Source organism: Solanum pennellii, chromosome 12 (assembly GCF_001406875.1).
Source record: "Solanum pennellii chromosome 12, SPENNV200".
NCBI classification, from domain to species: Eukaryota; Viridiplantae; Streptophyta; class Magnoliopsida; order Solanales; family Solanaceae; genus Solanum; species Solanum pennellii.
The window spans coordinates 59,009,921-59,023,941 of NC_028648.1; the positions used below are offsets into that span (position 1 = coordinate 59,009,921).

At 28.7% G+C, this 14,021-nt stretch overlaps 1 long non-coding RNA gene across 1 annotated transcript; it reads right to left on the reverse strand.

Moving 5' to 3' along the window:
• Positions 1–2,466: 2,466 nt before the first annotated feature.
• Positions 2,467–5,439, reverse strand: LOC107005740. Its single transcript, XR_001454933.2, has 2 exons — positions 4,881–5,439; positions 2,467–3,256 (listed from the first exon to the last, which is right to left on the reverse strand). It is a non-coding gene; the product is annotated as an uncharacterized LOC107005740 (long non-coding RNA).
• Between the last annotated feature and the right edge of the window lie 8,582 nt (positions 5,440–14,021).

Sequence of the window (14,021 nt, forward strand, 5' to 3'; positions counted from 1 at the left end):
GGGTATTTGAAATCATTGGTATTTCCTCTGACCTTAAGTCCTGTTAATAATGCAAATTCATCTATACCAAATTTCAGGACACACCCGTTGGAATGTCTAATATGCAACACATTAGGGTTGCTTTGTTCCAATTCTAAAAGCAATAAGCACTTAGTTATTTGGCCCTGAAAATTACATTTAGAAATGTCTAAAAAGGGTCCAAAAATTGTATCCTTAAACATTTGGATAACATTCTCCCCTATGTATTTTTCAAAGTCCTTTAGGAAATTGTTGTTAAAATTGACAGCAAATCTTATGGGATGTGTTGGTATCTTTTTAATCTTGTACTTCAGTGGCTGCAATTTGGAAATAAAACAACAAATTATAACGATATTGAAATATAAATACTAAATAAAACAACTAATAACTTACTGATACATGGTATCAGTTTTCAGAAATTCATACTACATGAAAAACATGTGATACATATCTACTACATGTATCAGTGCATTGACTAAACATTATAACATGTGATACATATCTAATACATGTATCAGAACATCGACTAAACACTATACACACTGATTCTATATGTATCATCAAGCACAGTTGATGACACAATTATTAAACTTAGTGAATGATACATTATAACAATTTTCAAAACATGTATCAGTATATCAACTAAACAACTAATACCTTACTGATACATGACAGTTTTCAGAAATTCATACTACATGCAAAACATGTGATACATATCTACTACATGTATCAGTGCATTGACTAAATACTGTACACACTGATTCTATATGTATCATCAAGCACAGTTGATGACGCAGTTATTAAACTTATTGAATGATACATTATAACAATTTTCAAAACTTTATGATACATATAAAATATTATGATACACAACAAATTCATGTATCAATTCATCATCTAAAACACTATACACACTTATTCAAAATGTATCAGCAAGCACACTTGATTCCTTAAAATTTTTACTAATTTCAACAACAGTTTTAAGTACCAAAATACTAACCCGAGACAATATAGGCCTAACAACAATGTTTGCTGCTTCTTTTTTCTTTTTTTGGTTGTATTTTGACAACCTTTGATTTTGATGTTTCGCCAGAGTCTTTGTTTGAATCCTTCTGAAGATTCATAGGATCATGCAAAGACTTTTTCCTATTTTCTTTCCAATTTTCATCGTCGGAATCATATATCCTTATATTAATTAACGGATCCATTACTATGATGTAATAGAACAATTAACAAAAACAAAAAAGAGAAGAAAAGACGAACTGATGATGGATTAAGAATAAAAAGATGTTGGGTTAAGACGATGACGGATTAAGAAGAAAAAGACGATGATGGATTAAGAAGAAAAAGACGATGATGGATTAAGAAGAAAAAGAAGAAACCAATAAAATATGTTGGGTTAAGAAGAAGAAAGACGATTATGGAGAAAGAAGAACTGAAAACGTGATGGAGTAAGAACCGAACGGGAGAGAAATTGTCCTGATTTTTGAAATTTCAAATTTTTTGAATTTTGAAATTCAAAATTTCAAAATTGGGTCTTTTATTTAAAATTAATTAAAATTAATAATTCAAAATCCATAAACTGATTTAAAAGGTTGAGTGTTTAAATGGAGAAAATTCAAAATCCAAAAACTGATTTAAAAGGTTGAGTGTTTTAATGGAGAAAAAATAGGCATTAAAATGGGTAATTGTGTATTATAGGAGAGAGAATGTTGTGTATCTATAAACTTACACTAAAATTAAAAAAAAGGGAATTATGTAATATTAAAAAAAAAGGGAAAATTAGAGAATATAAAACTTATAGTTGTGTATTTAAGTTATTTTTCCTTATTATTTGGCAATTGTTATGTTACAGATACATTTAGTATAAATTCAAATTTATGTATCATAACTAAAAAATTAGTGCATGATATATTATTATTTATGTATGTTCTTTTGTTTGAGATCATGAAGATCCTTTCGATTGAATTGATAAATATTATATTTTTACTAGATACATTAAATAAGTAAGTGTTGCCCATAAGATTTTAAGTTTGAGATCGATAGATTATTGTTTGGTAATTGTTATGTATAAGATACATCTAGTATAAATTTGAATTTACGTATCATAACTAAAAAAATAGTGTTTGATACATTATTATTTATGTCTGTTATTTTATTTGAGAAATACAACACTTCAAATTTTTTTAAAAATACATTATAGTAATTGTTTAAGATCGATACATTATTGTTTTGTAATTGTTATGCATCAGATACATTTAGTATAAATTTGAATTTACATATCATAGCTAAAATAAGAGCTGATACATTAATCTTAAATAAGATACATTACATTTTATACATGATACATTAATCTGATGCGTGAGATACATTAATCTGATGCACTGATACATTAATTTAATGTGCAAAAATGAGGGATTCTGAAAATTTGTAAAACAATAGATTTAAAGTTCGAGCATGTGTCCTTCCTCGATTTCTTCGCTCACAAATGTATCACGAATATATTTGATATTGTGTACGGAAACATATTCTTCTAAATTTGAATAACCGTTGAAGATACATAGCAACACTTGATACATGATAAAATGATACATTTGGTAGAGACTACTTCTTTTCATTTCATAATGTAGTTTAACCAGCAAAAAAGGATCTCCTAAAACTGACATTTTTGCGGGAAACAATATGAATACATCATATCTTTTACCTTTCCCTTATGCATATTGTGAAGGTGAAAATGGAGGAGAATCCGGTAATTCTTTGGAAAAAATTATAAAGCGAAAACTTGAGTTGTTTTGAAAAAAATTGTGGAGAGATATTATTGAAAATATAGAGAATTAAATCTGAAAATTAAAAAATGAAGGATGTAAGATTGAGGGAGTAAAAATAGGAAGAGATAGAGTGAGTAAAAATTGGAAGAGGTTGAGGGAGTGAAATAAGGAATAAAAATAGAAAAAAAAACATGTATAACTTTATGTATCTGCAACAATGAATTTGAAAGGAAAAAGAGGGATTTTAAAAATATTTTTAAATGATAGAGAATAATAGAAATTATGGAAAATAAAGATGTGTATATAGGTAATTTATGCATAACAAAATACAAAAATCTTGAGAATAAATGCGGGCTTTTATGGCCCAATCTCTTTAACTTCTAGGTCTATTTTGAATCGCTTCAACTTCGGGACATGTAACTTTTCCTCCTTTTCACTCGAACAAGTAAGGTTGACTCGATTCGAAAATGCTAGAAGTGATGAAAAAGGTTCAATTTGGACCCCGCAAAGCATCACGTGTAAAAAAAAAAGAGAAAGAAAATTAGTACTCTCTTAAATGTCTTCTAAAAACAAAGTTACACGAAAACATTACTCAATGTATATGTTGAAAAGAATATGGCAATTAACGAAGTGTCTCAACTTCCAGCTGGCTCCCAAATAAAAAACAAAAACGAGTTTATACCACAAAATGTGAAAATCAGGGAGATACTGACAAATCCACATGCATGAAACAAATTAAAATAAAACTATAAAAATTGTTTATCATGGTTTCAATTTTAAGAATCAAACTATAAAAACTTTGACTAACGTTTTAAGATTTATTTTTTCAATCATATTAGTATGCAAAAAATTATAATTTATAATACTTTTCAGTTAGTTTTAGAATATCTAATTTTTTGTTTAAAATATCGAATTAATGTGATCTAATTTACCTTTGAAAATTAGTCAAACTGACTTTCGATAAGCGCAATATGACAAACAATTCCGGACGGGGGAATAATTAGCTTTGGAAAGGAAAATGAGTTAAGCACATGGCAATTCCAAACAATGACATATGATTGAATTAATTGCACAAGTACAATTCAATTTTTTCACATAACCAACTAATATATCACAATTAGAACAAAATGTAATGACTAACTGAGGCAAACACATTTCGTATTTGCTTAAGAATGGAGTAAGATTCACACTGATTTGTGTTTATGGAGAGGCAAACATGCTAACATAAAATTAAGTACACCATAACGACATTTTACTTCCAAAAAGGGGTCAATATTTGTAACTTAACTACTAAACAAATCATCAAAGTCCAAGACTAAACAACAAGAAACTAAAGAAGATGAGAAATTGATCAAACTCAAAAAGCTAAATTTAAACAAAGATAAGCCCTTTGTATTAACTATAAAACAGTGAACAAATACTAAGATAAGAGAAGCTACTACACATGTATACAATTATAAGAAGTCAAACTTTCGATGAGGTCCAATTTCAGAAGACTTGAAGAGATCAAGATTAAGAACACTAGTAGAAGAAAAAATAAAATAAAAGGAGAATGACAAACAGCTAAACTCTTGAAAATAACATAACCTCACATTGAAACACAGATTTAGTGATAAAACATGAATGAAACTGAGATGGATACAGAGGATGGGTTAGTAGCCATCTGAATAAATACAGAAACTGTATAGTACTCTGATAAGTATGAGAGCATGTTGATACTAACTTGAATGAACAACTTCAAAAGGCTAAAACAAACCAGTGTTCGAAATAGGACATAAACAATAATCAAGTTATATTAGAATGGATGGAAAACAATAACATTGCTCCAATATCGAAGATACTCCAACGTTCCGAATCAAACATCAATCTAGAACATGAGCAAATAGAACCAAACCGTCATCAAACTCATCTCAAACCAAAAGAACATAGAATACTCAAACAGAACTAAATCGAGAATCAACCAACTTTTCAGAACAAAACCAAGCTATATTGAAACTATGAAGTGAATTTAGAATAGCAGTTCATTGCTTCAATCGCAAAACTCATAAAACTCTTAATCATAAAATAACGAAGAAAAGCTGAAGTCATTTTTACCTCTTTCGGAGCAGCGATCTGAGACGACGGACTCGATCAGAACTTCCACAACCACACTGTAAATTCTGAAAACTTCAGCGAGCTTCAAAGATGTATGAAAGAACAAACAGAGCTCAAAGAGATTCAAATCCTTTTGTATTCTAATCGAGAATGTTTTTTTTTGTTCAAGTTTTTACTCTCGACCTCAGAAAATCCTTTCTCTCTAAACTATCATTTTCTCTACCTCCCTTTATTTTCCAGCTCTCCTCTTCAACCTCAAATAGTGAATAAGTGGGAGGTTTTTATATGGGGGAAATTAGGGCATATTTTGAAAGGGGGAAACGGGATAAATTTTTGAAAATCAAAATTCAAAAGTCTCGCCCCCCCCCCCCCTCCGAAAGATAAGATAAGGCTGCCAGCTTTGTACCAATTCTCAACGGAAGAATGAAGATAGTCATCCAATTCGAAGCAAAAGACGAAAGAGACGGGAGATTTCGACACCTGGTTCCGTATGCGAGAACGAGGGACTCGGTGTAGAATCTTTGCGGTGGGAAATTCGAAAAGAATGACGAAGACCAAACAGTTGATAAAGAGATATTTAATTATCTTTATGAAATATTAAGTTTATTGAATATATTACCATTACAATATTTGAATGTTCAATTGAAGTTGTTCAAACACATAAAAATCTGATTTTTCTATTAGATTGGATCAAAGTATTTGTAACAATTGTCTTTGTATTCAAAATCTAAAAAGTATGTATATTGATTTAGAAGTGTTGCTATTGTCTATGGATAACATGTAATTGTTATTATGGATTGTATTCTTTAATTATTATTTAAATTTTCATGTCCTTGGTCTAAAATCTCTTAGCAAAATCGGGGTTCCGTTCTATTTGTGGACATGCTATTAGTGTTGATATTATACCCACGTATATGGAATCATCAATCATCAATCATCATATAAATTTAATCTTTTCTAGCTATGAACATTGTACGAGTGTTGTTTATATTCAGTTAATTAAAAATACATATTTACTTTATCTAGGTGTATTCATTTTGAAGATTATTCATGTTATCTCAGATAGTATTCATGCTTTATTATTGTGATTTTGTATTTATTATGATATATTTGTGTTGCGTGATTTCTACGTTACATGTTACTTCAGTAATATTCTCTTTGTATTTTGTATTCATGCTTTTAAAAATATTGATTATATTTCAGTTTGTATGTATGCACTTTTTATTCGATGAATTTGTATTAACTATGCTATACCTCAAGATGAAATGAGTTCTTTGAGATAGAATTAATTGAAAACATACATCAACAGCCACATGATAGCTTGTAAGTTGGTGTATTATTTTGAATTTAGTATTTTCATTTATTTATGTATTTTAATTTTATCTCTTGTTAATTTGTTGTATGTAGGAATTGCAATATTTATATGTTTGCTTATGCCGAGCGGTTGCCTTATGGAAAAGGAAATTCAATTGGTAACTTCGATGCAATATTTCTACGATCAAGATACACTGCAGTTCTTTGGAACTATGACCAATAGATATCGATTCATTAGTGAGTGTGAGGCACCTCCGAGGCATAACAGACCTCACATAGTTCACAAGGATAGTGAAACAATTGAAATACAATAGTTGTTTAGTTTTAGTCTTGCTAATCTTGCTTGGCTCTAAATCATTTTGTCTATTGTACATTGATATTTTTTTAATAGCTTATTTAGAAAAATCAACTCTTTAACCTTATGAAGTTTGAATTTATCATTAAGAAGGTTTGACATATATTATTCATTTTAGTGTATATTATGTTTTTTGAACCCCATTCCGTACATTCTAGTTTGTATCTCTTCGTAGAGTACTAATTACAAATGGTTATGGTTGAAAATGAACTAAAAGTGAGGGTTGTTGGTGTATGCCAAAACAGTTTTCGGTTCATCACAATTGTATATCAACTAGTTTTATATTTCATTTTGTACATTTTGTATTTACGTTCACTTTGTATGTCACAAATATTTTCAGTTCTTTTTAATTTTGTATTCATCCAAACGAGCTACAAATAAGGTTTGTATTTATGTATTTGATTATTCTGGAAATCAATTTCAAAATCATACGACTTTGTATTTCTTCTAAAGTTAATTAGTCATCATAATTATATACCTTGAATTTTATATTCGAGACATCATTAAATTTTACAAATCAATTGATGTATTCATGTTTACTTTCAAATGAGTATACAAGAACATTTTAAAGTAATATATTAAAATGAATACATAATTAATGTAAAAATATGGATTTTCATCGGAATACATAATTATTTAGCAACTTCATCCACTAAATCTCTAAATGTTGTATATTTCTTCACCATAATTATATGCATTGTATAATCAATGTAGCTCTTCGTTCCATCTTCCAAAAATCATTATTAGAAAACTAATGTTCTCCATATTTCCTTTATATTCTAAAAAATTACATTAACAAATATAAAATAGCAATCGTTAACAGTATTTGTGTTCAAGTTGTAAAATATACATTAATATATACTTTTGATCAAAATTATATCCCTATCATTACAATCAAATTGTATGACCCCCAACACATATGTATCCTTATCAAAATTATTTGTTGTATTACAATTAAACACTTACAAAATACAATATAGTTATTATAGTTTTTCGATAGGAATACAATTTTAAGGGGGAAAGAAAACAAAAACCAGCAACCACATAACAAAATGATTCTTCAAACGACTAGATCCATCCTTATTTTATATTCAACTAATCTAAAATTAGAACACTCCATCAAAACTAATTTTTTCCACATTGTTCATAATACATAGAATTTGCAAGGAAACTAGATACACTTTACAATTATAAAAAAAAATTATTAATCACGTTGAAACTGATAAAGCATCCAACAATTAAATAATAGCTGGTCAAATTTATATGTTCACCAATTATATCAAAGTCTCAATTGAAAATTCATTGTCTAAAGCTGGTTGTTAACAAATTTTAGACCTGTTTGTGTTCAAAGCTTCTTCCCAAATAGAAAATATTTTTAAATGAATTCACTTCATCAGAGTTTAAATATTATAAAATGAAAACTTGCAAATTGATATAGAGAAATTTCATCAACAGGGAGACGTTGCTTTGTGTATATTATAGAATTGGTAATTGGTGAGGATTTTAAGTGATATGTTTTTTTTTAAAAAAATTTTATCTCTCATAAATTTCTCCTTTTTGTTAATAAATATTTGTATTCTTTCAATTAAAGCAAATAATAAAAACATATATTAGATACATAATCAACTAAAATATTGACATTTTCAATAAATATTGAAAGTGTTGCTAAGGGATCCTATTAAATGCTAAAATATCGACATTTTGAAAATTTTCCTATAAATGAATTGGTAAAATGGGTTGATTAAGAAAGAAATGGGCTGAAGGAATAACGAATTGGGTCTCTTGAAAATTGACCAATAAATGATCCAAAATGAATTACATAATTAGTCATTTGTCATCCAAATTGAGTTTAATTGACGAGTTGGTTAAAAGAATGAAATAAGACGAATTTATATAACTAATTATCGAGTTTTTTAGTCTTAACAAAATAAAATATTTGACTTGATTATAAGCTAATTAATTTTTAAAATTATAACCATAATATAGACCTACTAATATAATAATACTTAACAACAAATTAAATCCTTTTGAGACAAATCGAATATACCAATTTATATTAATTATATAAATAATTATATAAAACATATGCATTATTTTTAAAAAAAATTGTAAAATGATAAAATTGATAAAAAGTAACTTAAAAATATTTCGAATTATATAAAGCCGATTATTTTAAATCGTTTGGAATTTAAGAAGCTTGATATTTAATTTAGATTGTGGCGGTCCAAAATTGGGTGTCAACAACGTATCAATATTTTTTCAATTAATTTAAGATATATAAATTATATTTACGTGACTAAAAGAATGAACAATGTTTGACTATGTAACAGGGAAAATTTATATAGAATATTTTCTTATATCAAATAGGGATAATGCACTAGTACCTCCTCAATATATGCCTGAAATCTCAGAGACACACTTACACTATACAAAGGACATTAGTATAATATAAGTGTGTCTCTGGGATTTCAGGCATATGTTGAGGGGGTACTTGTGCATTTTCCCTATCAAATATAATAAACTATTTGACAGGGAAAATTTGACAGTAGAAAAAATTAATATTCAAATTCTAAGGAATACTAAAATACAAACTAAAGAAAAATAAGTAGTTAAAAAATAAAGAAAAAACAATAAATAAAACAATAGAAAAGGGCTTGAGAAATATAGAGGAAGAAAAAAATTAAAAATTAAATAATAACGTGAAAAAAGAACCAAGTATATTGATTATTTTGTGGGGGGTATGCTTCAAAGTTTCTTTTACGATATGATATTTAGAGTGTAGTATCAAAAAATTCTTAATGTAATTTAGAATATAACATTATGTCAATTGTTATCGTATATAGAAATAAAATTATTTTCATGATTCACTACTAAAAAACAGTGAATACCAACCTAAAAATTACCGACCTCAAATGATGTCGGTAATTTCCGACCTCTGGAGGTCAGTATTGTTAAAAAGAATAAAACTAGTTGGTTTTTATGCAAAATAAGGAGGGAAAAATAACCTGATCTCAAACAGTTGGTATTTTTCGCGAAAGAAAAATTCCGACCTCAAACGGTATGTATTTTTTGCGGAAAAAATTAATTACAATAAAAATCAACTTCTTGATGTCGGTATTAAATAAAATAAATGAATAAACATATTTTATTTTCGATATTTTTATTTCATCAATATCCAAATACCGACATCATGAGTTCGGTGTTTTTATTTCATCCAAATACTAACATCATGAGGTCGGTATTTATATTTCATCCAAATACCGACCGCATGAAGACTATTTTTTCTTTATCCAAATATCGACCTCATGTGGTCGGTATTTTTACTTCATCTAAATACCGACTTCATGATATTGGTATTTATCTTTCATCTTAATACCGACCGAATGAGGTCGGTATATTTATTTCATCCATATCCAAATACCAACATCACGAGGTCAGTATTTTTATCTCATCTAAATACTGACAGCATGAATTCGGTATTTTTATTTCATCTTACCGACCTCATGAAGTCGGTATTTTTACTTCATCTAAATATCGACCTCTTATAGTCGGTATTTTTACTTCATCTAAATACCGACGTCATGTGATTGGTATTTATATTCAAATACTGACATCATGAAGTCAGTATTTTTATTTCATCGAAATACCAACCTCATGAAGTCGATATTTTTTTTTATTACATGTAATACTTTTTAATAAAAGCAACATCCGGAGGTTGTTTTGCCTAAAATATTTCTAATAATCATAATATTTATTATTTACCATAATACTAAAATTTCATTTCAAACATACAATTAATTATTCAAAAAGTGAGTAATTTTGTATACTTTATCAATAAAAAGTTAGACTTCGTGAAAAAATTAAAAAAATTATATATAATCCATATTTAGAGTATGAAACTACGTTGATATGAATTAGGATATAATTATACTTATATTACTAGAGTAATGTACAAATCTATTAGTCCGTCGTCTAATCGTGAACTTAATATCTCATGTTATGATGTAGAGGTGAAGAGCTAACATATAATTTATTCGAGTATGAAATGTGAGATAGTATTATTATATACTTTCGATCTTGAACGTATATCAAGTGTATGTAGTTATCACATCCTAATTATGATTACATGTAAAATATACTTCATCTGAGTATGAAATACGTTCACTAATTATGTATGAAACACATGATCAATTAAAGATATATCAATGATCAATTTAAGGTGAGATTTATATATTAGATTTGAATTTATATAATTAAGTGGAATATGATTTAAATTAAAAAAAAATAACTTGATCGATAAATTAAATTTATTAATTTAAACTTCAATTGATATATATATATATATATTTATATATATATATATATATTTTAAATTATTATTTTGTTTGAATAATATCGATTTCACGATGTCGATATTCATTTCATATTGTTAAATATAGATAATTATTTAAAAAATATCGATATTTCATGGTCGGTAAATTAATTATTTTAAAAAACATCGACATCACTTGGTCGGTAAATTAATTATTTTAAAAAATACCGACATCACTTGGTCGGTAAATTAAACGCTTCTCTTAAAAAAAAAGAAGGATAATATCAAAATTCAAAACCCTAGTCAAATAACTCTCTCTCACTCGTCCCTCATTCACAACCGCCGCCGCCGCCGCCCATCGCTACGTCGCCGCTGCCATCGAGCTTCGCCGCCGCCATTGCCCATCCCACGTTGTAGACGACCGGCGCTACCCACGCCATCTGCAGTCGCGCAACAGTGGTCGCACCTCCGTATTGGAGGTCGCGCCGCCTCCGTCGGCACCGGTGCCGCATCCATCACTATCTTGCGCCGCCTCCGGCGACCGGCTCCTCTCCGTCTGTTTAACTCAAGGTGAACTTTTAGAACCTTCCTAACAAAACTTTTTTGTTTTCATTTAGTGGAAGTGTCTCAAAATTAGAGTTCTAATATACTTTGTTTGATTTATTCGTTATGTTTTTCAAGAATTTGCTTACGTTTTTGTACTCCCTTAAAAGATTCTTATTGAAGTGCTTGAAGTGTTATTAGAATCTCTAGTTGAAAACATATTTTCAATTTTGTTTATTGAAGTGCTTGAAGTACTATTATTATGGTAGAGTTGTAATATTTTTGTTGTTAATAAATGGTTCTATCATAAAGAAAAAATCATACATCGTGTTTGGGATAAATTAGTAGGTTGGTGAGAATCCTTACTTGAGTTGAGCTATTGATGTTAGTGAATCAAATCGAACTATTTTGAAATAAAAAAACAGATGACTTAAGAGTATGACTTAATTCCCTACTTGATCTTCTTGTATGTAACATGTGTGTGTAAATAAGTTCAAACTCTATTTTTCTAGTGTTAACTTTTTTACCTCTTTTTGTGCTAGGCAACTCAGGAAGCTCAACATATAAAAAAGTTGATACAACATTATATTGCTTCTTTCATCAAAGTTGGAGATAATGTTTGGTGATTATAGTTTAAGTACAATTATTTTATATAATGTGTTTGTATCCACCTACTTGATTTGTATCCATCTTGTGTAGACACTTAGCTTTAAATTTAGAAATAATATATTTGTTAAGGATAAGTATCAATACTAGTTGATCCTATTGATGACTAAATCAATTTTCTTGCAAGATCGATTTGTGTCCATCTAGTGTTGACACTTAGCTTTAAATTTAGATATAATATATTTGTTAAGCATAAGTACCAACACTAGTTGATCCTATTGATGACAAAATCGATTTTCTTGCGGGATTGATTTGTGTCCATCTAGTGTTGACACTTAGTTTTAAATTTAGAAATAATATATTTGTTAAGGATAAGTATCAACACTAGTTGATCCTATTAATGTCTAAATAGATTTTCTTGCAAGATCGATTTGTGTCCATCTAGTATTGACACTTAGCTTTAGATTTAGATATAATATATTTGTTAAGCATAAGTACCAACAATTGTTGATCCTATTGATGACAAAATTAATTTTCTTGCAAGATCGATTTGTGTCCATCTAGTGTTGGTGAATATAGTGTTAGAAGTAAGTTAAAACTAAACTAATTAGACTTAGAAAGTTGTTAAGTATTTCAAATAAGTTAATGTGATATAGTTGGTGAATATAATGTTTTAGTTAAGTTAAAACTTAACTAATTATACTTAGAAAGTCTTTAAGTTCTCCAAATACTTAATGTGATTTAGTTGGTCAGTATAGTGTTAGAAGTAAGTTAAACCTAAACTAATTAGCCTTAGAAAGTCTTTAAGTTCTCCAAATACTTAATGTGATTTAGTTGGTGAATATAGTGTTAGAAGTAAGTTAAATCTTAACTCATTAGACTTAGAAAGTTGTTATGTTTTCCAAACAAGTAATGTGATTTCCAAACAAGTAATGTGATTTCGTTAATGGTTTTAAATTTTCCACAGAGAAATACTCAAAGAATAAGAAAACCAATAATAGCGGTGTTTGGGTTAAAGGTGATGTTGGAAATCAAATTGAGAATGTTGATTATTTTGGTGTCCTAGAGAAGATTCTAGAGTTGGAGCATTCGGGTTGGCCAATCAAAAAAGTAGTACTTTTCCAATGCAAGTCATTTGATCCAACTTCAAGAGGTACGAGGGATCTTAAGCAACATAATATTATTGAAGTCAAGCACATAAGGAAGTATGAGGCTTATGATCGTTTTATTATTGCACATAATGCTAAGCAAGTGTACTATGCTCCTTATCCGTTGCGTAGGGACAAGTTTGATTGGTGGGTTGTAATCAAAACAAAACCAATGTGGTGAGTGAAAGTTGAGAATGAATTGGATGTTGCATAAATGTAATATCAAGTGTTCATCAAGTGTGGATGCTGAGTTAGAAATGAATTTGGAGCATCATGATCACATTTTAGAAGAAGTTAATAGAGAAGAATTAGATATGCCAACAAACATGGATGAGGATGAGGATGAAACTTTTGAAGAAGATGAATGGATAGATGAGGAGGAAACATCCGAAGATGATGCAAATGAATGGGTAGATGATGAAGAAACATCCGAAGATGATGAATAACAATTTTTATGTTTACTTGGTGGATTTTTAGCTATTCATATTTGAGTATACTAAATATTTTAATAGTTTTACTGTTTGTTTGAGATTGTGAAAGACTATTGGATTAAGCCTTACGTTATGATAACTTTGTTTGATATATTTGTTTGACATTGTGACATTATTTTGTACTATTCTTTTTTAATATTTATGTTTAATTGATATAGATGGTAGATAAAGACAAGGGTAAATAAAAAATTTCAGCTAATCCAAAAAAGAAATTTAAGGCCAATGATGTGAGAAGGTCCACTGGGGTGGTGATATCTGATGAGCCCTCTAGAGTGAATATTTCAAAACGACCCTCAGTTTTACCTACTCACTCTGCAAACCAGACACATAATGCCTCTACTTATGTGGCTCCACAATCTGCTTATACTATAT